Source organism: Doryrhamphus excisus, linkage group LG17 (genome assembly GCF_037039965.1).
Source record: "Doryrhamphus excisus strain RoL-2023G ecotype Guam linkage group LG17, RoL_Dexc_Guam_v1.1, whole genome shotgun sequence".
NCBI lineage: Eukaryota > Metazoa > Chordata > Actinopteri > Syngnathiformes > Syngnathidae > Doryrhamphus > Doryrhamphus excisus.
In genome coordinates, this window is record NC_136373.1 from 6181164 (window position 1) to 6207535 (window position 26372).

General features: G+C 38.6%; 1 protein-coding gene across 2 annotated transcripts in view; it reads right to left on the minus strand.

The window, feature by feature from the left end:
• LOC131137091 (solute carrier family 41 member 3-like) overlaps positions 1–14612 on the minus strand; it is a 29486-nt gene extending 14874 nt beyond the window's left edge. Inside the window, exon 1 of one of the 2 annotated variants that reach the window (XM_078797626.1) lies at positions 14485–14612. The gene's annotated coding sequence lies outside the window, so the exon portion shown is untranslated. Of the gene's footprint in view, positions 1–7709; positions 7830–14484 lie in introns of those variants that run through there. The other variant, XM_058084632.2, reaches the window with a different exon arrangement.
• Positions 14613–26372: the final 11760 nt, after the last annotated feature.

The following is a 26372-nucleotide window of genomic DNA, read 5'->3' on the forward strand; positions in this document are numbered from 1 at the left end:
AAGGGGTTAGTATGTCGTTTTTTTCCATTTTTTCAACTTGTTGAAAATGCACTTTTCTGATCAAAAAACAGCGGAAACCTCACACACACTCAACAGGGGGCCCATAAGAGCCCAAAAATGGCATAAAATGCCAAAGTTTGAGGGTGTCAATTTTTGAAAAAAACGTAAGGGGTTAGTATGTCGTTTTTTTCCATTTTTTCAACTTGCTGAAAATGCACTTTTCTGGTCAAAAAGACAGCGGAAACCTCACACACACTCAACAGGGGGCCCAGAAGAGGCCAAAAATGGCATAAAATGCCAGTATTCAATTTTGTGATTTTTGAAAAAAACGTAAGGGGTTAGTATGTCGTTTTTTTCAATTTTTTCAACTTGCTGAAAATGCACTTTTCTGGTCAAAAAGATAGCGGAAACCTCACACACACTCAACAGGGGGCTCAAAAGAACCCAAAAATGGCATAAAATGCCAAAGTTTGAGGGTGTCAATTTTTGAAAAAAACGTAAGGGGTTAGTATGTCGTTTTTTTCAATTTTTTCAACTTGCTGAAAATGCACTTTTCTGGTCAAAAAGACAGCGGAAACCTCACACACACTCAACAGGGGGCCCAGAAGAGGCCAAAAATGGCATAAAATGCTAGTATTCAATTTTGTGATTTTTGAAAAAAACGTAAGGGGTTAGTATGTCGTTTTTTTTAATTTTTTTAACTTGCTGAAAATGCACTTTTCTGGTCAAAAAGATAGCGGAAACCTCACACACACTCAACAGGGGGCTCAAAAGAACCCAAAAATGGCATAAAATGCCAAAGTTTAAGGGTGTTGATTTTTGAAAAAAACGTAAGGGGTTAGTATGTCGTTTTTTTTAATTTTTTCAACTTGCTGAAAATGCACTTTTCTGGTCAAAAAGACAGCGGAAACCTCACACACACTCAACAGGGGGCCCAGAAGAGCCCAAAAATGGCATAAAATGCCAAAGTTTGAGGGTGTTGATTTTTGAAAAAAACGTAAGGGGTTAGTATGTCGTTTTTTTCCATTTTTTCAACTTGTTGAAAATGCACTTTTCTGATCAAAAAACAGCGGAAACCTCACACACACTCAACAGGGGGCCCATAAGAGCCCAAAAATGGCATAAAATGCCAAAGTTTGAGGGTGTCAATTTTTGAAAAAAACGTAAGGGGTTAGTATGTCGTTTTTTTCCATTTTTTCAACTTGCTGAAAATGCACTTTTCTGGTCAAAAAGACAGCGGAAACCTCACACACACTCAACAGGGGGCCCAGAAGAGGCCAAAAATGGCATAAAATGCCAGTATTCAATTTTGTGATTTTTGAAAAAAACGTAAGGGGTTAGTATGTCGTTTTTTTCAATTTTTTCAACTTGCTGAAAATGCACTTTTCTGGTCAAAAAGATAGCGGAAACCTCACACACACTCAACAGGGGGCTCAAAAGAACCCAAAAATGGCATAAAATGCCAAAGTTTGAGGGTGTTGATTATTGAAAAAAACGTAAGGGGTTAGTATGTCATTTTTTTAAATTTTTTCAACTTGCTGAAAATGCACTTTTCTGGTCAAAAAGATAGCGGAAACCTCACACACACTCAACAGGGGGCTCAAAAGAACCCAAAAATGGCATAAAATGCCAAAGTTTAAGGGTGTTGATTTTTGAAAAAAACGTAAGGGGTTAGTATGTCGTTTTTTTCAATTTTTTCAACTTGCTGAAAATGCACTTTTCTGGTCAAAAAGACAGCGGAAACCTCACACACACTCAACAGGGGGCCCAGAAGAGCCCAAAAATGGCATAAAATGCCAAAGTTTGAGGGTGTTGATTTTTGAAAAAAACGTAAGGGGTTAGTATGTCGTTTTTTTTCATTTTTTCAACTTGCTGAAAATGCACTTTTCTGGTCAAAAAGACAGCGGAAACCTCACACACACTCAACAGGGGGCCCAGAAGAGCCCAAAAATGGCATAAAATGCCAAAGTTTGAGGGTGTCAATTTTTGAAAAAAACGTAAGGGGTTAGTATGTCGTTTTTTTCAATTTTTTCAACTTGCTGAAAATGCACTTTTCTGGTCAAAAAGACAGCGGAAACCTCACACACACTCAACAGGGGGCCCAGAAGAGGCCAAAAATGGCATAAAATGCTAGTATTCAATTTTGTGATTTTTGAAAAAAACGTAAGGGGTTAGTATGTCGTTTTTTTCAATTTTTTCAACTTGCTGAAAATGCACTTTTCTGGTCAAAAAGATAGCGGAAACCTCACACACACTCAACAGGGGGCTCAAAAGAACCCAAAAATGGCATAAAATGCCAAAGTTTGAGGGTGTTGATTATTGAAAAAAACGTAAGGGGTTAGTATGTCGTTTTTTTCAATTTTTTCAACTTGCTGAAAATGCACTTTTCTGGTCAAAAAGACAGCGGAAACCTCACACACACTCAACAGGGGGCCCAGAAGAGCCCAAAAATGGCATAAAATGCCAAAGTTTGAGGGTGTTGATTTTTGAAAAAAACGTAAGGGGTTAGTATGTCGTTTTTTTCCATTTTTTCAACTTGTTGAAAATGCACTTTTCTGATCAAAAAACAGCGGAAACCTCACACACACTCAACAGGGGGCCCATAAGAGCCCAAAAATGGCATAAAATGCCAAAGTTTGAGGGTGTTGATTTTTGAAAAAAACGTAAGGGGTTAGTATGTCGTTTTTTTCCATTTTTTCAACTTGCTGAAAATGCACTTTTCTGGTCAAAAAGACAGCGGAAACCTCACACACACTCAACAGGGGGCCCAGAAGAGGCCAAAAATGGCATAAAATGCCAGTATTCAATTTTGTGATTTTTGAAAAAAACGTAAGGGGTTAGTATGTCGTTTTTTTCAATTTTTTCAACTTGCTGAAAATGCACTTTTCTGGTCAAAAAGATAGCGGAAACCTCACACACACTCAACAGGGGGCTCAAAAGAACCCAAAAATGGCATAAAATGCCAAAGTTTGAGGGTGTTGATTTTTGAAAAAAACGTAAGGGGTTAGTATGTCGTTTTTTTCAATTTTTTCAACTTGCTGAAAATGCACTTTTCTGGTCAAAAAGATAGCGGAAACCTCACACACACTCAACAGGGGGCTCAAAAGAACCCAAAAATGGCATAAAATGCCAAAGTTTAAGGGTGTTGATTTTTGAAAAAAACGTAAGGGGTTAGTATGTCGTTTTTTTCAATTTTTTCAACTTGCTGAAAATGCACTTTTCTGGTCAAAAAGACAGCGGAAACCTCACACACACTCAACAGGGGGCCCAGAAGAGCCCAAAAATGGCATAAAATGCCAAAGTTTGAGGGTGTTGATTTTTGAAAAAAACGTAAGGGGTTAGTATGTCGTTTTTTTCCATTTTTTCAACTTGCTGAAAATGCACTTTTCTGGTCAAAAAGACAGCGGAAACCTCACATACACTCAACAGGGGGCCCAGAAGAGCCCAAAAATGGCATAAAATGCCAAAGTTTGAGGGTGTCAATTTTTGAAAAAAACGTAAGGGGTTAGTATGTCGTTTTTTTCAATTTTTTCAACTTGCTGAAAATGCACTTTTCTGGTCAAAAAGACAGCGGAAACCTCACACACACTCAACAGGGGGCCCAGAAGAGGCCAAAAATGGCATAAAATGCTAGTATTCAATTTTGTGATTTTTGAAAAAAACGTAAGGGGTTAGTATGTCGTTTTTTTCAATTTTTTCAACTTGCTGAAAATGCACTTTTCTGGTCAAAAAGATAGCGGAAACCTCACACACACTCAACAGGGGGCTCAAAAGAACCCAAAAATGGCATAAAATGCCAAAGTTTGAGGGTGTTGATTATTGAAAAAAACGTAAGGGGTTAGTATGTCGTTTTTTTCAATTTTTTCAACTTGCTGAAAATGCACTTTTCTGGTCAAAAAGATAGCGGAAACCTCACACACACTCAACAGGGGGCCCAGAAGAGCCCAAAAATGGCATAAAATGCCAAAGTTTGAGGGTGTCAATTTTTGAAAAAAACGTAAGGGGTTAGTATGTCGTTTTTTTCAATTTTTTCAACTTGCTGAAAATGCACTTTTCTGGTCAAAAAGACAGCGGAAACCTCACACACACTCAACAGGGGGCCCAGAAGAGGCCAAAAATGGCATAAAATGCCAGTATTCAATTTTGTGATTTTTGAAAAAAACGTAAGGGGTTAGTATGTCGTTTTTTTTAATTTTTTTAACTTGCTGAAAATGCACTTTTCTGGTCAAAAAGATAGCGGAAACCTCACACACACTCAACAGGGGGCTCAAAAGAACCCAAAAATGGCATAAAATGCCAAAGTTTAAGGGTGTTGATTTTTGAAAAAAACGTAAGGGGTTAGTATGTCGTTTTTTTTAATTTTTTCAACTTGCTGAAAATGCACTTTTCTGGTCAAAAAGACAGCGGAAACCTCACACACACTCAACAGGGGGCCCAGAAGAGCCCAAAAATGGCATAAAATGCCAAAGTTTGAGGGTGTTGATTTTTGAAAAAAACGTAAGGGGTTAGTATGTCGTTTTTTTCCATTTTTTCAACTTGTTGAAAATGCACTTTTCTGATCAAAAAACAGCGGAAACCTCACACACACTCAACAGGGGGCCCATAAGAGCCCAAAAATGGCATAAAATGCCAAAGTTTGAGGGTGTCAATTTTTTAAAAAAACGTAAGGGGTTAGTATGTCGTTTTTTTCCATTTTTTCAACTTGCTGAAAATGCACTTTTCTGGTCAAAAAGACAGCGGAAACCTCACACACACTCAACAGGGGGCCCAGAAGAGGCCAAAAATGGCATAAAATGCCAGTATTCAATTTTGTGATTTTTGAAAAAAACGTAAGGGGTTAGTATGTCGTTTTTTTCAATTTTTTCAACTTGCTGAAAATGCACTTTTCTGGTCAAAAAGATAGCGGAAACCTCACACACACTCAACAGGGGGCTCAAAAGAACCCAAAAATGGCATAAAATGCCAAAGTTTGAGGGTGTTGATTATTGAAAAAAACGTAAGGGGTTAGTATGTCATTTTTTTAAATTTTTTCAACTTGCTGAAAATGCACTTTTCTGGTCAAAAAGATAGCGGAAACCTCACACACACTCAACAGGGGGCTCAAAAGAACCCAAAAATGGCATAAAATGCCAAAGTTTAAGGGTGTTGATTTTTGAAAAAAACGTAAGGGGTTAGTATGTCGTTTTTTTCAATTTTTTCAACTTGCTGAAAATGCACTTTTCTGGTCAAAAAGACAGCGGAAACCTCACACACACTCAACAGGGGGCCCAGAAGAGCCCAAAAATGGCATAAAATGCCAAAGTTTGAGGGTGTTGATTTTTGAAAAAAACGTAAGGGGTTAGTATGTCGTTTTTTTTCATTTTTTCAACTTGCTGAAAATGCACTTTTCTGGTCAAAAAGACAGCGGAAACCTCACACACACTCAACAGGGGGCCCAGAAGAGCCCAAAAATGGCATAAAATGCCAAAGTTTGAGGGTGTCAATTTTTGAAAAAAACGTAAGGGGTTAGTATGTCGTTTTTTTCAATTTTTTCAACTTGCTGAAAATGCACTTTTCTGGTCAAAAAGACAGCGGAAACCTCACACACACTCAACAGGGGGCCCAGAAGAGGCCAAAAATGGCATAAAATGCTAGTATTCAATTTTGTGATTTTTGAAAAAAACGTAAGGGGTTAGTATGTCGTTTTTTTCAATTTTTTCAACTTGCTGAAAATGCACTTTTCTGGTCAAAAAGATAGCGGAAACCTCACACACACTCAACAGGGGGCTCAAAAGAACCCAAAAATGGCATAAAATGCCAAAGTTTAAGGGTGTTGATTTTTGAAAAAAACGTAAGGGGTTAGTATGTCGTTTTTTTCAATTTTTTCAACTTGCTGAAAATGCACTTTTCTGGTCAAAAAGACAGCGGAAACCTCACACACACTCAACAGGGGGCCCAGAAGAGCCCAAAAATGGCATAAAATGCCAAAGTTTGAGGGTGTTGATTTTTGAAAAAAACGTAAGGGGTTAGTATGTCGTTTTTTTCCATTTTTTCAACTTGCTGAAAATGCACTTTTCTGGTCAAAAAGACAGCGGAAACCTCACATACACTCAACAGGGGGCCCAGAAGAGCCCAAAAATGGCATAAAATGCCAAAGTTTGAGGGTGTCAATTTTTGAAAAAAACGTAAGGGGTTAGTATGTCGTTTTTTTTCAATTTTTTCAACTTGCTGAAAATGCACTTTTCTGGTCAAAAAGACAGCGGAAACCTCACACACACTCAACAGGGGGCCCAGAAGAGGCCAAAAATGGCATAAAATGCTAGTATTCAATTTTGTGATTTTTGAAAAAAACGTAAGGGGTTAGTATGTCGTTTTTTTCAATTTTTTCAACTTGCTGAAAATGCACTTTTCTGGTCAAAAAGATAGCGGAAACCTCACACACACTCAACAGGGGGCTCAAAAGAACCCAAAAATGGCATAAAATGCCAAAGTTTGAGGGTGTTGATTATTGAAAAAAACGTAAGGGGTTAGTATGTCGTTTTTTTCAATTTTTTCAACTTGCTGAAAATGCACTTTTCTGGTCAAAAAGACAGCGGAAACCTCACACACACTCAACAGGGGGCCCAGAAGAGCCCAAAAATGGCATAAAATGCCAAAGTTTGAGGGTGTTGATTTTTGAAAAAAACGTAAGGGGTTAGTGTGTCGTTTTTTTCAATTTTTTCAACTTGCTGAAAATGCACTTTTCTGATCAAAAAGACAGCGGAAACCTCACACACACTCAACAGGGGGCCCAAAAGAGCCCAAAAATGGCATAAAATGCCAAAGTTTGAGGGTGTCGATTTTTGAAAAAAACGTAAGGGGTTAGTATGTCGTTTTTTTCAATCTTTTCAACTTGCTGAAAATGCACTTTTCTGGTCAAAAAGACAGCGGAAACCTCACACACACTCAACAGGGGCCCCAGAAACATCCATTAATGGCATAAAATGCCAGAGTTTGAGGGCGGTGACTTTTAGAAAAAACGTAAGGGGTTAGTATGTCGTTTTGTTTGTGTGTTTTTTTTCAACTTGCTTCTAACACACTTTTCTGGTAAAAAAAAACAGCAGAAACCTCACACACACTCAACACAATATATGTCATACTATTACAAGGTTGCTATATTTTCAAAAAATATATATATTGTTTTTACATACATTCACACATACATACATCCATAGAGCTGGCTTCCACTTGCTGGCTATTGTCACATATTTGTGCAGTAAACATTGGCGTAAACTCTCATCAAACAACAATATTACATATAATAAAACAGACACAGCTCAACAATCATTCCACGCAACTTTCAAAAAGAGACCAAACTTCGTGTCTTACCTCATCGGCAACATGTGTGGACGAGAGCGCGCGCGTACCGTGACGCAATGACGTCACCACACGTCCCACACACGCGTCAAAAAACACTCTTGTACATCATTTTTAACTCGTTACATATGTCTGTCTGTCTGTCTGTCTGTCTGTATGTATGTATTATGAAATTGTTTTATTTAGATGTATCTTTATAACACTGGTTGTTGTGGCGTGTATCTGCTTCCTAAAAGTACGCCTATGTAGGCTGCATGACGTCATTGTGCTGCGCGAAGACTGCCCGAATTTTAAAGAACACGAAGGCGCCTCAAAATGCGTCCGATAAATGTGTCCTTCTTCTCTATTGAGAAGAAGTCTGCATTCAAACCAACCTTTGTGGCGATCGAAGACAGGTGCCATTCTTTAAGGAAGTGTAAACATTTAGATCACGTGACACAACCAGGAAGTGTGACGAAAACGAGACCGTCTGAATTCACAAGGCTGGTTCGCGGCTGGAGGAGGAGCCTCCGAAAATCTGGCCTACGTAGAACGGGTATAGTAGAGTGAAACACTGCCCCCATGCGGATATATCTAGTAACACAACCTTATACTCTAATTCTAAAGCATGTGTATTTTACTCAAAAAGAAACTTTTGTTTAGTATAATAAAAAAAATACACAAAAAGGAATCTACTGTAAAAAATCTATGGTAAAAACACTTAATGACACAATGAGGTTATAAAATTGTTTGTGTTTTTCCCAGGACAAAAATGTTTTCCACTTGACTAACATAATCTCTATGCTCAGTCTACATACTCATTAGGTTGTTGTGGCTTGGAAAAAATGCTGTTGTCCTCATACAATGCCACATGCATATTGTAAACATCTATAACACACACAGTGCATAACAAACTTTAATGTGATTTAATATATCGCCCTTACCTTTTGACTGCAAAGCTAGCCACACGTTCCCAAGAATAACTACACTTTTGCTGTGTGTCAATTTAGCATAAAAGTCTATCTACATTACGCCTTTTTTCTTCCCTTCAGCACACACTTGTGTACTTTAAGAAGTTCATGAAGCAATGTGAATGCATCATGGGGCACCGGCTTGAATTTCATTGTATTAGCAGTTTAGGACCCCCCCCCCCCCTCCCGACGTCCATTCCTCCTGTCTTGTTCCATCATGGCTGGCAGCAGCCAACACAACCCAACCAATTGAATGAGCCTTACAACAGTTTACTTCCATGAATGAGTTGTAGTTTAGTGTAAATAAGAGACTTGTGTTGCAAATGTGCAGCTTTGCTCTCTTTTCTGGCTCTAAAAAGGTCGCATGTAACCTTCCGCATGTGTTGAATTGGTGGCATTCAGTGTTGCATGTAACACGACTCCAACGTCGTGTGAAAGCTGGATGTAATAATAGTTATGTCATGGAGAGGCTGCAAATAACATCTTATATTTATGCAAACCTTAAGTTGATGTTATTTAAAAAAAAATGCCACATATGGAGTCAAGTCAATTTTTGTGGCAAATCCATATGGTTAACATGTGCATTGCGGTACTTATGTCATGAGAAAACAATGCATCTCTATGATGTGATGTGCTTTTATGGACACTTAATTAGGAACAGTGGTGCAATGTCCAAACTCAAACGTAACGAAAAGTGGTAACAGTTACTGGAAAAATTGGAACTGCAACAATTAATTAATGATTAATTGATTATCCAATTAATCAGCAATTTTTTTGGCATTTGGGACATTCATTTTGAAATGAGCTACACATACTTTTACAGGAATTGTGTCATTTTACTTGCATTTAATGACTTGTCATAGTGTTGTATGTTATATTGAATCATTCAAGCGTCAAATGATTATGGGCAGTTCATAATACATCCACTAGGTGGCAGCATAAAGCAGACAGTGCAAAGACAAGCAGCGTGTCCTTTTTATAGCCTTCTTATACATTTTTTCTAAAGACATGAAAAATGCATATTATGGGAACAAAAGAGAAGAAAGACCTTACTAATGTTGAGCCTGAGAGGGGACGTAGTTAGGTCCCAATCTTTGTTTTATGTGTTTTTATGGGTTAAAGAATTGTCCAGTGCAATCCAAATTTATGGCCATGTTTCCATCGACAAGCAGGGATTACCACCACCAAAAGTACCATTTTTCATTTTTAATTTCACTGCTAGCTGTCATTTTTCTTGTCATTTTTCAGTGTCCTTGAATAAAATCTATTCCCTAACAATCATATGCTAAGAATAAACACAGGAGAACCTCACTCTCTTCTATTGTTTGATACCTTGTCCTGTTCCAAATGATGTGTTCAATGTAGCAAGGTTTTTCTAGCTTCCTGTCATTCTATTTACAAATGAAAAACTGACACAAAAGATTCCAATATACTCTTCTTCTTTCTCTTTCGGCTTTCGGTATAGTATATATATGGATTCTGTTATTCTCACCACCTCGTTAGCACCTTATTGCAGAGATGTTGCACACACATGCACAGAGTGATGACTGCACCGTGACATAGACTAGAGTACGTATACAAACATGTACCAACTATTATAAGCAGGACAGTGTGCGTCTTTCTCCAGTTTACGAGCTGCCACTGACAGAGCACTTGTGTGTTGATAAGCATGGTGCTTGATAGATAGGTGGTCATGTGTTTCCACAGTGTCTGGCATGTGTGGTGGAAACTAGCATGGAAAAGTTGCAATGTGGCTATAAATAAATGTTGGGAGTCTCGTGTTGCCAGCTGTGATATCAGGATAGCCCCTGGTTGAGTATCGTTGCAGATCTATATAGTTCTACTATAAATTTGTTTAGAAATATTACATTTTTGTATTGGATAGATATCAGATCCAATACTTTTGTTTCTGAAAAGCTGATTTCTTTTCCACTTTTATTCCACGTTTTAGAGTCAGAAGAGCAAGCAGTAAGTAACAATTTATTTTGTCCTAACTGTTTATTTTGTATAAGTGCTTGTCTGTGTAGCATTATAGAGTGCGCATTGCTAATAGCCGCTTCCCACCTCAATCACGATTGGTAGTCCCGCAAAAAACGTGTACTGTAAAACGGTGTTATAAGAGACAGCGGGGTAATAAGGGACAATTTTCGGGAAAATGTTTTTTGAAGATTTGTTCAAGAATATATTCTTCTTTGAAAAAAAACAACACAAAGCAGTTTCCTGTTTAACATGAAAAGGCAGAATTACATTTAAAACAAATATAAACAAAAAATACACGGTGTAGACATTGAAAGGGTGAAGGAAAATACATTTCTGGGGATCACAATAGATGAAAATATGAGCTGGAAACCTCATATTACAAATATACAACATAAGGTGGCCAGAAATATTTCAATATTGAACAAAGCAAAAATTTGTTCTCAATCTGAAATCACTCCACACTCTTTATTGCTCTCTGGTTTTACCATATCTTACTTATTGTGTGGAAATATGAGCTAATAACTATAAAAGCAATCTTCACTCGCTAAATGTACTGCAAAAAAAGGTCAGTAAGGATAATTCATAATGCCACCTACAGAGAACATACTAACTCCTTATTTCTAAAATCACAAATACTTCAACTTGCTGATATAGTTCATCTTCAAACAGCTAAAATAATGCATAAGGCTAAAAATAACCAATTCCCTAAAAATGTAATCCAATACTTCTCTACAAGAGAGGAGAAATATGATCTCAGGGAAGAACTACATTTGAAACACTTATTTGCTAGGACTACGTTAAAAAGCCATAGCATTTCAGTATGTGGAATCAAACTATGGAATGGATTGAGTAAGGAAGTCAAACAATGCACAACGATGAGCCAATTCAAGAAACAATACAAGCAGTTGATGTTTGCTAAATACAAGGATGAAGAGTCTTGAACCAGTCATGATGTGCTATATATATCACTATATTGACACTTACTATGGTACCCATTATGTCATTGGATGGTCATATCCCCTCGTCCCTTGGTATGTGACAAAAAATTAAATAAAAGTAAAATAAAGTAAAAAAAAAACAACTTAAATTATATTAGGAAAGCAGGAAGTGAACAAATGTAACAGTTACTGATTGTAAAAGTACCAGATGGAGGGGTAGGATTTAATAAGCTTTGCTTCTTCCTACTCCTTTTGGACATGTTGAACTGTGAACTGATTATGTGATGCATTCAGTTGTAATCTGATGCATGCATACATGATTTACAGTATAGACGAGTACTGTAAGGGAGGTTAATTTACACATTGAATGCTTGAGAGTGACTGTGTTTTAGTAGTATCTCTAGTTTACCTTTGAGCACCTGCTGCTGATCACACCAGCTGTTGTTGGTCTTGTGATACTTTACTCACTTTATCTACCCCCCCCCCCCAGTCCCTCTCCCAACACACACACACAGTTACTGTATTTCACCCACTTTTGCAACCATAAAAACTCTCTTCCGTCATCATCTTCACTGTGTTAGAGTTGAGTTTGTTTCTTAATTTAGTGGCCCACTTAAACCGGATGAGAGACTCCATTATCTCACTTTTCCACACTCAGCATCCAGCAGCTTTAATTACCTCTACATGCGCTTTAAAATGTCAGTAAGTCAAACATGTTACATTTACTGATGTGCTGTTGTTTCAGTGAATTCATCAGCGCTGTCAATGCTGGCAGTTTGTTCCTTACAATGTTAAATTACAACATTGGTTCTGTTTTGGGATAGTAAAAAGCCTTCCATTTATTTACATTCTATATAGAACACCCACTCGTACTGATATTTAATAACTTGACAGTTACAGCACACACCCACACAAACTACCTTGATCTAATGTTCTTGTCTGTACATTATGTGCATGTGTAGTAAGTGTATGTATGTCAGCTGTCTGCGTGTACGAGCCAATGGGAACACGTGTTGATGCGCTGTAGCGTGTGTGCACACACAGAGATCCAATGCCGGTACATGTTGCATAATAAGGCTGAGGTTTTGCAGCATGATGAATGACTGAAGCTACTTTCACCCTTGTTTGCATGCCAACACCTTTGGTCAAGGATGTTGTGTCATCATACGCAGACACACACACACACACACACTGGTGTGTGTTTCTAAATGAGACCAGTGTAGCATGTGTTAGGAAAGCTGCTATGGCAACGTTCATATTTCGTCTGCTCTGCGCTGTTAATTCTAAGCAGTTGTTTTTGATTAATGAAAGGAAACAGAGAGTAATTGTTCATATTAATCACAGAAGGGAGTTTTTTTTCCCGAGATTGACATTGATTGACACTGTATCTAATGTTCATTTCTACCGTTTTTTCCTCACGAGGGTCGCGGGGGTCCTGGAGCCTATTCCAGCTGTCTTTGAGCGGCCAGCCAATCACAGGGCATATATAGACAAACAACCATTCACACTCACATTCATACCTACGGACAATTTGGAGTCGCTAATTAACCTAGCATGTTTTTGGAATGTGGGAGGAAACCGGAGTACCCGGAGAAAACCCACGCCATGCAAACTCCACACAGAGATGGCGGAGGGTGGGACCGAACCTTGATCTCCCAGCTGTGAGGTCTGTGCGCTAACCACTCAACCGCCATGCAGCCTGTATCTAATGTTATACATTTGAAAATGAAGCTCAATGCGTCAATAATGCATGCTGCACTTCAAGTGATTGTGCATGCCACTGAAGGCATCTCAGGACAGACTCCCAGGGTTAGAGTCTTCCAGATTGTGAAGCAGCCAATTGCAACACACACACACACACACACACACACACATATTTCTACAGGCTGACACTGATAACTTGTGTTTGCTTTGCTTGCCTGCTCGCCACTTCTTGCTTTCAACACTGGATGGTGCTGGACAGGGAAAAGTCATTCAAGGTAAAACGGGCAGCAACAATTACTTCCAACACAATAGACCAGGAAAAGCGATGTCAATGGTGCCAAATCTGGTAGCGGGTTATCTTCACTTAGCATGCATGTGGTCCAGCATCCGTTCACTATAAATCTCAGACGCCTGAACAGTTGCTGACTCCGCCACAGGTGGTGTGATGACACCAGCTCATGTCACTCACATATCATATTTAAGTTTACAAACGCCATAAGAACTACTGATGAGATTAATTCTGTCTACCAGTATTACCAAAGTACCATAATAAGGCTACTTCATGTCACTTTTCTATGAGGAAATTTGTTTTATTGCCTTAAAAATCTTAGGAAATGAATAGCCCAAACTGTGTGACACACTACATACTCTAAGTGGCGCAATACAAGCCATAACATATTCAATTTCCTGGGAATGATAATTAAATATACTCCAAGTACAGTAGTATAAAAAAGTTTGGGCACCCCTGGAAATTAGTGTGCAATAATTATTGAAATAAAAGTAGGCAGGTGCCTAAATTTGGGCGGTAATAGTTCATTCATTCATTCATTCATTTTCTACTGCTTACCCTCATGAGGGTCGCAGAGGGTGCTGGAGCCTATCCCAGCTGTACACCCTGGACTGGTCGCCAACCAATCACAGTGCACATATAGACAAACAACCTATTTTGTATAAGCCATGGAGCAAAAGCGCTTTTCTGTGTAGCAATATAGAGTGCGCATTTCTAATAGCTAATCTAATTTTATGAAGATTTGTTCAAGACTATACGCTTCTTTGAAAAAAACAACACAAAGCAGCTTCCTGTTTAACATAAAAAGGCAGAATTACATTTAAAAAATGTTCCTGAAAATTGTCTCTTATAACCCCGTTTTACGGTAATGACCACATTACATTCATTTTCTACTGGTTATCCTCACAAGGGTCGCGGGGGGTGCTGGAACCTATCCCAGCTGTCTTCGGGCAAGATTCAGGGTAAACCCTGGACTGGTGGCCAGCCAATCACAGGGCACATATAGACAAACAACCATTCACACTCACATTCATACCTATGGACAATTTGGAGTCGCCAATTAACCTAGCATGTTTTTGGAATGTGGGAGGAAACCGGAGTACCCGGAGAAAACCCACGCATGCACGGGGAGAACATGCAAACTCCACACAGAGATGGCTGAGGGTGGGATTGAATTTGGGTCTCTTAGCTGTGCTTGCGCGCTAACCACTTGACCGCTGTGCAGCCGGCGCTAATAATTGGAACACAAAATTTATTTCAATCATAAAAAAAGGGGTATTTAACTTACCAACTGTAAGTTGCATCTTCTCTGAAGAGTAGCACCATGGTAGCCTCAAAACAACTGTCAAATGACCTGAAAACAAAGATTGTTCAACATCATGGTTTAGGGGAAGGATACAAAAAGCTAGCTCAGAGATTTCAGCTGTAAGGTTCCACTCTGAGGAACATAGTGAGGAAGTAGAAGCCCACATTCACAAGTTCTACTTAAAGCCTGGAGAGGCAGGCTAACAAAAATATCAGATAAGCAGAGTGAAAGGATGGTGAGAAGATTCAAACTCAACCCACAGACCATCTCCAAAGACCTACCACACAATCTTGCTGTGTCACTGTGGACTGATGAAACTAAAATGGAGTTATTTGGATATAACATGGAGCGGTATGCATGGCGGATGAAGAACACAGCATTACAAGACAAACACTTGCTACCCACAGTAACATTTGGTGGTGGTTCCTTCCAAGTTGCAAGTCATGGATTCCAATTTTTTTTCAGATTAATTGTGCTAAAATGTATGTATCTTATGATATGTTTTTATTATAATACTAGCTCCTATGATCTGTTAGCTTGTGTGGCCCAAAGGTGGCGGTTTAAAGGTTTAAAATGGAGACATTATTAAGTGTTGACAATCAGGCAGTGGTGCAGTTATATAACGAAGCAGGGAGAGTCTTTGATTCCACTTATAGAGCTGATTGCCTGCTGTGAGTAAAGGGAAGCAGCCAGAACGCTGCTACGCTAGGTTGTAAAAAACAGCGGAAAGCGGACAAAAAAACAAAACAAAAACGAAAACATACATCCACTTGTGTGTCAATGTGTTGTCAATGTTTTTGCATTGTTCTATATTAAGTCTTCATCAATGGGTGTTATTATTTTTATTTGGTACAGTGTGAAAATTTGTACTGAGATTTCATTGTAAGGCTCACATGGAATGTATGTCATTGCTTCAAGTGCAAACTTGAATAGGATTTCTTAGAATCAATCACTGAGCCGCCTTTATTGCATCATTTTGGTTTTTTTTTTGCCTGCAGAGTCTCACACATTGGAAATCCATGAAAGTGAATGCGTCATGAGATAAAAAGTGAGATGAGAGACAGAAGGTTTTTATCGCTTGTCCGCAACAGAAATTGCTTTTCTTCTTCTTCCAAGCAGCATTGAGAGCTGCAGCAGAAGACTTGGCTGGAGTAGACCTCGAAAAGTTAAAACAGATTTTTAGCAAGTTTAAAAACCTATAATCAATATTAACCCTCCTCTTGTGTTAGGGTCGGCACCGACCTGTTTTACATTTTAATGCATGAAAAAAAAACACATGATATTTGTTTATTGCATTGAGGCTTTTTGACTTTGTCAGGAAACTCTATTTCAACAAAATAAAACCAAAAAAATAATTCTACTACATTTTAAAATGGTCTGGTTGAAATTATGACCACTGTATTATTATGGTCGGTTTCGACCCGGTTATAATAATATGATTATAAAGCAGTATTTTGAGCCACAACTGAAGTCATAAGTGTACAATTAGCTAACACAATGACAACAAGCTCCTTTTCTCATCATGTAAGCTTCAGGGGATTCTTATTTTGACCGTTTTTTCAGTGTCCAGACATGTGAGGTGAATTCACTCATTTGATTGGCTGATTTCAAATTTATAATTTGGATCATGGAAAGAATGGCATGTTTTGCTTTTTGATTTCAGTTTATACTAAAGGTCTGTAACTGAAAACAATCACTTTTTTTTTTTACCTTTTCTTGACATTAATATATATGGGTCAACACCATGGATGTTTCTTTAGTGATTAATACTAAAATGAGAAAATAAATACAACTAATTGATTTAAGTGATATGTTCTATAGCTCTCAGTAATAGCCAGGTAACAAAAGAACCTTCAATTTATTAATATGATTCTTTTGAGGTTCATTTTACCATTTTTGGAAATTAAAATTGAGGGGTATAGTGACAAAAAATGCCCACACCAAAAGTATTAAAACCAACATTTTCATGGATAAGGAAGCCTAAGAAGATAACTAATACATGAGAAGCAAATTTGATGGTAACTTATTGTTTTTAGTGTATTTTATAGCTGATTTAATACATGGGTCAAAACCGACTCATTAACATAAGAGATGATGCCAGAAAGCTAAAAGAAATTTGATTTTGTGCTGTTTTGCAGCTTTAGTGATATGCAGTGAGGTTCATGGCTGCTGAGGCACTGACTCCTTTGGAGTTTTCGGATTGTCAATACAGGTTGCTCATTAACAGATAACCAAAAAGACATAGAGTAACTCACTTAACTCACAAAAAAAAAAAAATTAAATTGTTTTCAGATACTTCTTGGTCCATTTCTTGGATTTTTGCTAATGTAAACGGAAGCCGGAGTGTTGACGATGTTGATTGTGATGGTTTAATTCACACCCAAAAAGTCCCTTATAGTGCAAAGCAGTACAATAATAATAACACTGCATCACACACATTAAAACTGAAAAAAACGGAAGTGTTTTTTGCTTCATGTAAGTATCCGTCGCACAGGTGAGCGGCAATGGAGCTCCACTTGCAAAAGTAATGCTGTTCTAAAAGCTGCATAAACCCCTCCACAATGCAATCCAACCCCTCACCAGCAACAAAGCCAAGAAAAAAGGAGTTGGACACATTCCTTCATTGGCTGGCACCACCTCGACTTACTAACAAAACACATATAGGTGTCCAAAAGTGTGGCCCTGGGGCCATTTGTGGGACATTACGGAAATGAAATTGTACAATTGGAGATATACCATATTTCTGTAATGTTTATTATATAATATGCAGGCTTTAACAAAAATCACCAAACCAAATGTGACAAGTGTTAATGCAGCTTTAAAATGATCTTTTTGTTGAACACATTTTGTTCTTTTTTGTAACACCATCTGTGCAAAAAAAAAAAAAAAAGACGCCTCGAATGGCACAAAATCCTTCTTCCAAATATGCTGCTTGTGATTTTCTCATCTCATTGTGGTTCTGGAAGCGTGATGTTGGATCATTTTACAAGATGAATGTTTCTCTTGGAAAGCTGGTCTTGCAGTCGTATGAAAACAGTGTGTGAAATTGACTGCAAGAGTACACACTTGCACATAAACACCGACACGTGTGAAGACAATAGTGGGACCGCTGAGCAGAAAGTGGAGTATTAACCAGGAAATATTGGCACCCGATTGCAAGTTGATGGAAAAAACATTTTCAGAATGGGCCATGTATCTCTTATATAATCCCGTGGTGTGTTCTTATGTGTGTGTGCTTCGATGTAGTCTTATATTTGGCTACAGTCTCCACAATGAATAATAAAGCGACATTATCCAACACATACACAAACACAACCATGTGAGCATGACTAGGAAAAGCACACACACAAACATAAATACAGTACGTCTTTCAGTCAGTGTTCGTCTCCAAGCATGTGGTAACGTTTAAACCCTTGTCTCCAAGACAAAAATCAGACCCATGCTGTGTGTGTGTGTGTGTGTGTGTGTGTGTGTGTGTGATGTACCTATCTTCCTTCACAAAGCAGGGAGTCTTCACACAAGGTCACAATTTCTGCACATTCCCGTCTGACAGAGAAAAAGCAAATAGGAAAAAGTTCTGTTTTATAGCACAGTGAATACTACTCAATGCAGCGATATTTAAAAATACTGCTTAAAAATGGCGTATGGGCAGATGCAAGAAAATGTCAAATACAAGACATTTCTGATAGTTTACCTTTCTTTAAGTCACATGGACATTGTGAACAGGGATGAGCCGGATACGTTATGCTAGGAGTCCACTGGGCCGGCGCCAATTGGTGCCAGTTCGCGGCAAAGATGTGTGATTGGCACATAGTGGCACGCTGTGGCACCGAATAACGCCAACATGGCAACTTGACGAGTGAACATTAATTCGGCGCCACAGTGAGCCACTACGTGCCAATCATATAATCTTTGGCGTGAATTGGCACCGGCGCAGTGGACTCCTAGCAACATTGGCACAACTTGGCTCGCGCCATTACACTCCGGTAGATTCCAATAGGCGGATTGTTTGGGACATTTGGTTCCACTTGGCGGAAACTTTCGTGCCGAAGATTTTAAACATTTTGAAATTTTCTTGCCACCAAACTAAATTTTGCGGGCCACCACGAGCCAGTTGGGAGGCAGTTTGAGCCACTGCACGCCACTAGGCACCTTATTTAGCGACACTAGGCACCACAGCAAATTGATTTGGCGCGAACTGGCACCAACTGGTGTCGGCCCAGTGGACTCCTAGCATCATTGCCGCAACTTGGCTCGCGCCATTACATTCCGGTGGATTCCAATAGGCGGATTGTTTGTGACATTTGGTTCCACTTGGCGGACACTTCGCACCAAAGATTTTAAACATTTTGAAATTTTCTTGCCACCAAACTCAATTTTTGTCGCTGTTACGGGCCACCACGAGCCAGTTGGGAGGCAGTTTGAGACACTGCACACCACTAGGCACCTTATTGGCGACACGAGGCACCACAGCAAATTGATTTGGCGCGAACTAGCACCAACTGGTGTCGGCCCAGTGGACTCCTAGCATCATTGCCGCAACTTGGCTCGCGCCATTACATTCCGGTGGATTCCAATAGGCGGATTGTTTGTGACATTTGGTTCCACTTGGTGGACACTTCGCACCAAAGATTTTAAACATTTTGAAATTTTCTTGCCACCAAACTCAATTTTTGTCGCTGTTACGGGCCACCACGAGCCAGTTGGGAGGCAGTTTGAGACACTGCACACCACTAGGCACCTTATTGGTGACACAAGGCGCCACAGCAAATTGCTTTGGCGCGAACTGGCACCAACTGGCACTGGCCCAGTGGACTCCTAGCATCATTGGCGCAACTTGGCTCACGCCATTACATTCCAGTGGATTCCAATTGGCGGATTGTTTGTGACATTTGATTCCACTTGGTGGACACTTTGCACCGAAGATTTTAAACATTTTGAAATGTTCTTGCCACCAAACTCAATTTTTGCCGCCGTTACGGGCCGCCATGTGCCAGTTGGGAGGCAGTTTGAGTCACTGCACGCCACTAGGCACCTTATTGGTGACACTAGGCGCCACAGCAAATTGCATTGGCGTGAACTGGCACCAATTGGCGCTAGGCCAGTGGACTCTTAGCATCACTGGGGCAACTTGGCAACTTGGAATACGAGTACGAAACAAGTACATTTCGTCATTATCAATAGTCGTGTTTTAACAAAATGCTCATTATGTATTTGCTCAGGGCTGCACGGTGGTCGAGTGGTTAGCGCGCAGATCTCACAGCTAGGAGACTCGAGTTCAATCCCACCATCTCGGTCATCTCTGTGTGGAGTTTGCATGTTCTCCCCGTGCATGCGTGGGTTTTTTCCGGGTACTCCGGTTTCCTCCCACATTCCAAAAACATGCTAGGTTAATTAGCGACTCCAAATTGTCCATAGGTATGAATGTGAGTGTGAATGGTTGTTTGTCTATATGTGTCCTGTGATTGGCTGGCCACCAGTCCAGGAAGGTATGGTTTGGTACTATCCTGTACTTGTTGTGTTTCTATTATCAAAAAGGGTAAAGCATAGAAGAATACAATATATACTGTAGGTACAATGCCACCACTTTTCAGCATATATTTGTCATTTGCTGAAAACGTGGCTAATATATACGTATATATATTTTTTATCGCTTGCAGGATGTCACTCGGCAGTCTGAATTGTCCATCTCATGAATGGCAATCAACTCAGAATGCTGAGATTCAGTCCTAGGAGAAGACAGAATGTTCTTATTACGATAATGTGCCTTTTGTGAGGCAAATCTCATTTCCCATTTTGTCAGTTGAATAAGATGAAGCTATCAAACACAATCTAGCAGGGAGATGCTCCGAAAGATGGAATAAAGCCTTTCAGCATGAATACAGAGTAGTACATTTCATGGTGTGTAGTTTAATGCTTCCTTTTCAACTACTTTCGACAAAGTCTTGATCATTTGTTGAGTATTGTTGTTCACCGCTACAAATTGTGACATCCTGAAATGCTCATTGTGGGAAAATCACACTTTTTACTCTTAAAGGGATGGGTTGGATTTTTTTGACATAAGCAGTGATGCCCGTCAACAGCGAATTCCTACTCTGAGCCGAATTCTGGTTGGATTTCGGTGCTGAGGAAAGTAATCCCAGCTAGTTAAGTAAAGATTTTGGCCATCTGTCTAACAAAATCTAAAAACTAAAAAAAAATTATTTCCAAGGTTGTGGTTTTTCTGAGGTTTAACATTTAATTGAAACACAGACACAATAGATCATAAATCTCTACAGCTTTATATATCTGGATTGAACACTATCTATGGATACACTGCAAGCTTAGATTGTCTATGCTTGTGCTGGTGCAAGGAATGCAGCGGTTGTTTTAACATTACAATGGCTTGGCCCAACTTTGCTGTGGTCGCAGACACCCACAGACTTTTCCCGCAGGATGCATCCACTAGTGGGACAGAGAATGTGGACGCTACTGGAAATATGGAGGATTGAAAAACTTTTTTTTTTTTTTTTTTAAGTTATGAGCACTTTAAGTATTTATGGTTTTAATGGTACAGAACCAAAAACCTCAAGTTTGGACCTTAATACTCCAAACTGCATTTAACAACTCCATCTTTATGTCCCGTATGTTATTCCATACTGTATTCTGATATAATATACTGCATACTGAGGCAGCCATTTAACACGCCTCATACAGGAAATGTGCTGCCAATAATCAACCCCTGTCTATTTCTACGCTACACTGTAATTTATGGTGAAGAATATTGTTTGTGTTAAACCTTTAAACTGTGGATATTTGCAAAAATTTCACACCCCATACATGTTTATGCAATATATAATTGATTCGGCTTTGAGATAAACACATTTTTAATGCACAGTACGACACAACATCTCATTGTGAAGCCTTATTGTAAGGTCATATCACCTCGTACTTTGGTACGTGACGAAAAAATAAAAATAAAAAAATAAAAAAATAAAAAAATTAAAAAATTAAAAAATTAAAAAATTAAAAAATTAAAAAATTAAAAAATTAAAAAATTAAAAAATTAAAAAATTAAAAAATTAAATTAAACTAAATTAAATTAAATTAAATTAAATTAAATTAAATTATAACAACAACAAAAAATGTAAACTATATTAGGAAAGCAGGAAGTGAAAAAAAATTATATTATATTATATTATATTATATTATATTATATTATATTATGTTATATTATATTATATTATATTATATTATATTATATTATATTATATTATATTATATTATATTATATTATATTATATTATATTATATTATATTATATTATATTATATTATATTATATTATATATAATAAAAACAACAACAACCCCCCCCCCCAAAAAAAACCTTATACTATATTAGGAAAGCAGGAAGTGAACAAATGTAACAGTTACTGATTGTAAAAGTACCAGATGGAGGGGTAGGATTTAATAAGCTTTGCTTCTTCCTACTCCTTTTGGACATGTGGAACTGTGAACTGATTATGTGATGCATTCAATTGTAATCTGATGCATGTTCAAATGAAATTAAACCATTACCATTATTGTTATCAATAATATTTTTAATGTTTTGTGCACTTTGTTACAGTCCGACTGCAGCTATAAATAAAATATAGCATGGAGTCCGAGTCTATGAAAGGCTTCCTTTCCAGACTTTCCACTTCAGTTAAATATCTTGCAAGAGATGATGGGTTGGGTGTTGTTAGAAATGACATTAAATACAAGCCAAAAACTATTAGATGAATTCAAAGAGATTCCGAGTGAGCATAAACGTTATCTTAACGTTTCCATTTCCTGTCTTTTATGATGAGCTAGATTATATACTGTAGTAAATTTAACGAGCTAAAATAAGCTGAGTAAAGTGATCCAGTATTGGCAACCTTCTTACAATAAATGTAGTTTTATTTATTTATTTTATTTTTTTTATTTTACAGGCTCTACCTCCCAGGGCCTGGCTGGATTCCTGGCTGGCTTTCGGCTCCCTAGATTACAAAGTCATTGACAAGCTGGAAACACTGCTGAGCTTGTCAGCCTGACACACACACACACACACACACACAGTCAAGCACACACTCTTCCCCAGTCCCCTCTTTCCCAATCACTCTCATGTACACACACACAAGTTCATATGTTGAATCATTTGCAAGTATCTTTCATTGTTTGCATAATAAGATTATTTTATCATATAGTGTTTATAGTAAGCCCGACTTGGAGTACATTGTTTAGTGTGTCTGTACCTTCAATGCTAATGAGCGATGGGTTTGTCCATGCATGTCTTCCACGGAGTGTTTCCAAAAAGTACTATGTGCACTTCATCCATTTTTTTACATAACAGTTGTCCCTCGTCGCATTGTGTTTAGACTTCTTTGGTTTTACGTTTTTTCAAAATATATTAATTTGTAAATAATCGCTGTTGAGAATGGACTATAATTAGTCGAAATAGATGCTTGTTTAAGCAAATTTGTCAGTATTTTGGCCCAAATTACTTACTTTGGTACGAGGTACATTATAAAAAAAATATTATTCATTATTATTCATTATTTTAAAAAAAACAACTTTAAACTGTATTTTGAAAGCAGGAAGTGAACAAATGTAACAGTTACTGATTGTAAAAGTACCAGATGGAGGGGTAGGATTTAATAAGCTTTGCTTCTTCCTACTCCTTTTGGACATGTGGAACTGTGAACTGATTATGTGATGCATTCAATTGTAATCTGATGCATGTTCAAATGAAATAAAACCATTACCATTACCAAATTAAGCATAAAAATGACTAAGGGCTTATCAAGACGGACAACAGGAGTTAAACACAAAAGGAATATCAGGAGAATGTCACCAGGGTGAGTCATGACAGTCGGAATATTCAATACTTTCCTGTTTCGAGCTGAAAACATTCCCTAAATGCCCTGAATGAACTAAAATAGGAATATAACAGAGAAAACGTATTGAATGTCGATGTTGATGTGTAGTATTCTTTACTGGTCACTAGGGAGCAGCGATGTTACATTATCCGGAATTCCTTGAAAATTAAAAAAAAGAAATAACATTGTGTTGTTGGAAGTATCCAGCCCCGATACAACTTCAACTTTGTCACTGATCCTTGAGCAGTTTTGGCAAAGATCTGTTGATACTCACTGGAATCCAGAACAAATCCACTAAATTGGCTGCGCACAATGGTGCGCCACGCTTCGCCACCCTGCGCCGCGCCATAAAATTATTAATTCATTCATTCATTTTCTATCGCTTATTCTCATGAGGGTTGTGGGGGTGCTGGAGCCTATCCCAGCTGTCTTTGGGCGAGAGGTAGGGTACACCCTGGACTGGAAAAAATCTGCTGATACTGACTGGTATCCAGAAAAAAATCCACCAAATTGGCTGCGCACAATGGTGCGCCACGCTTGCGCCGCGCCATGAAATTATTCATTAATTCATTCATTTTCTATGATTTTCCTCATGAAGGTCTCGGGGGTGCTGGAGCCTATCCCAGCTGTCTTCGGGCGAGAAGCGGGGTACACCCTGGACTGGTGGCCAGCCAATCACAGGGCAGATATAGACAAACAACCATTCACACTCACATTCAGTCGCCAATTAACCTAGCATGTTTTTTGGAATGTGGGAGGAAAACCGGAAACTGGGAGCAAACTGCCCGAGGGTGGAATCGATCTCGGGTCGCCTTGCTGTGTGGCCTGTGCGCTAACCACTCATCCATCGTCTTAATCTTTTTTTTGCTGAGTGCTATAAGATATATTGTTGAAACAATTGACTTCTCGAAATCTCGAAAACCATGAGTTTGATTATTAGTTTGCATGTTTTATGTTGACTGAACATGAAATGGACCCAAGAGGTAATTGGTAAACAGTATATCCATCCATAGACTTTTGGAGACCACAGGTCTTTCTCATTTTCGGCGAGTACTTCAGGTTTATCCTTTTTATTTATGGAGAAACCACATCTAAATGACTGAGCCAATAACAAGGAGGGTAATCTAGGTACCATAGCAAATATGAAACAGTGAAAACACTTGCTTCCTTTCACTTCCATGCGCGTATGAGTATGTATGTTGTCAACTGAGTATTTAAACCACAACCTTCAGTGCACTCGTGCACATACACACACACACACACACACACACAGGAAAAGTAAACTTCCTAATGTGTCCTATGAAAGAAACTTGTGTTTCAAGTGTATTTTCCGCCACACGAGGTCTCAGTGAAAACCGAGCCAACTCATGGAAAACAAGGCCGTCAGGTAATTGAAACTGAAAATCCAGCTCTAAAATTGATTCCTGAAGGAAAAGCTTCTCTGCCGGGGATCATGCTGGTGGGGGTGGCCTCCCACAGTCTTGACTAACTTACATACAGAGGCGAGGTCTACATGCACGGTGTTTTCTAAAGCTGACAAACAAGTCATTTATTAGCTATCTGTTATTTTATCTATTAGGAAAACAATTTGCAGGGGTATGTCTTACGCATGCTAATTAGATCAAAGCAGATGAACTATTATGAGCAAACTTTAAAGCTCTAGTGTCGAGATGTGTGTGTGTGTGTGAGGGCTTCTGCATACTCATTACCTTGTTTGCACACACTTTTATGTCACAAGTGTGTATACTGCATGCACACAACACTGGCAACAGAGCTGCCAAGCACCTCTCGCTCTCCTCCACCCCTTGCTGCGAATTCCTTATATTCACAAGACCTGGGGGCAACTCAAAATGAGAGCGCTCCTCTCTTCCCTTTGCAAAAAAGTACCCCCCCTCCCCTCTTTTTATGGCACCTATTTCACCAAAAACATGTGGGTCTTTTATACCTCTTCCCTTCTATCAGTAAAGCGTGTAGCTAGGTAGAATGTAGCTGCAGAGCTCCCATGCTGTAAATAACAAGCTTTTAAATGGCAGTGAGGGGGGGGGGTGCAGGGGGAGGAGGGCCTTGCCATTTATATGGCTCCCATGTGCTGGAATATGCACATAGTACGTACGTAAGCCAAGCCACACACACTTAAATAGCACGTGTGATTACATAAGAGAGAATGTTTTAAGGCTTTTCACTGTATTTTTTTTTGCTACTTGATACACTGAACATATACAATTCTGTTTGCAAAAATGAGCCCAGTAGTAGCTTTTAGCTAGAAGCACCCAGATTGCATCCTACCACTACAAATACATTGGGTAGATTATAATAAACTCATCCTAATCCTGCAAATTAAAGGTAAATATTCACTTCAAGATTCTGTGTGTTACTCGGTGCACACTTGCTGGATGTTAGCGTGCAAGTCGTGTGACTTTAATGATTGCAGCACACAAAGAGTATTCCCAAAAGTCTGGGAAAGGCATGGAATGCGCCAAAAACACCTGTTTGGGATATTAGCAGGTCAATGGAAAGTAGGTGATGGTATTGAAGGGGAACTGCACTTTTTTGGAATCATTCACAATCCTTATGTGAAACATGAAGACATATTTATTTCCCTTTTTTGAGTCAATATGAGCTAGCTTACAATGCTGTCATTGGGACACACCTATTTTGACTATGAAGCCCTCTAAAAAAACCTCTAATAACATTGCATCATTTGATGTATATGCTGTGATCATGCATTAACACGTACACTGATGATAACATGTAATATTTGCAATATTGTGCCGTATTTTGATTATTTCAAACACTACCGAAACAGTGGCATTATTTTCCATACTCTCACATCAAACTTCGGTGGATACTTCGGTGGTACCGATTATGTCATTGCATGGTCATATTACCTCGTACTTCAGTACGTGACAAAAAACAAACAAAAAAAAAAAACTTAAACTATATTAGGAAAGCAGGAAGTGAACAAATGTAACAGTTACTGATTGTAAAAG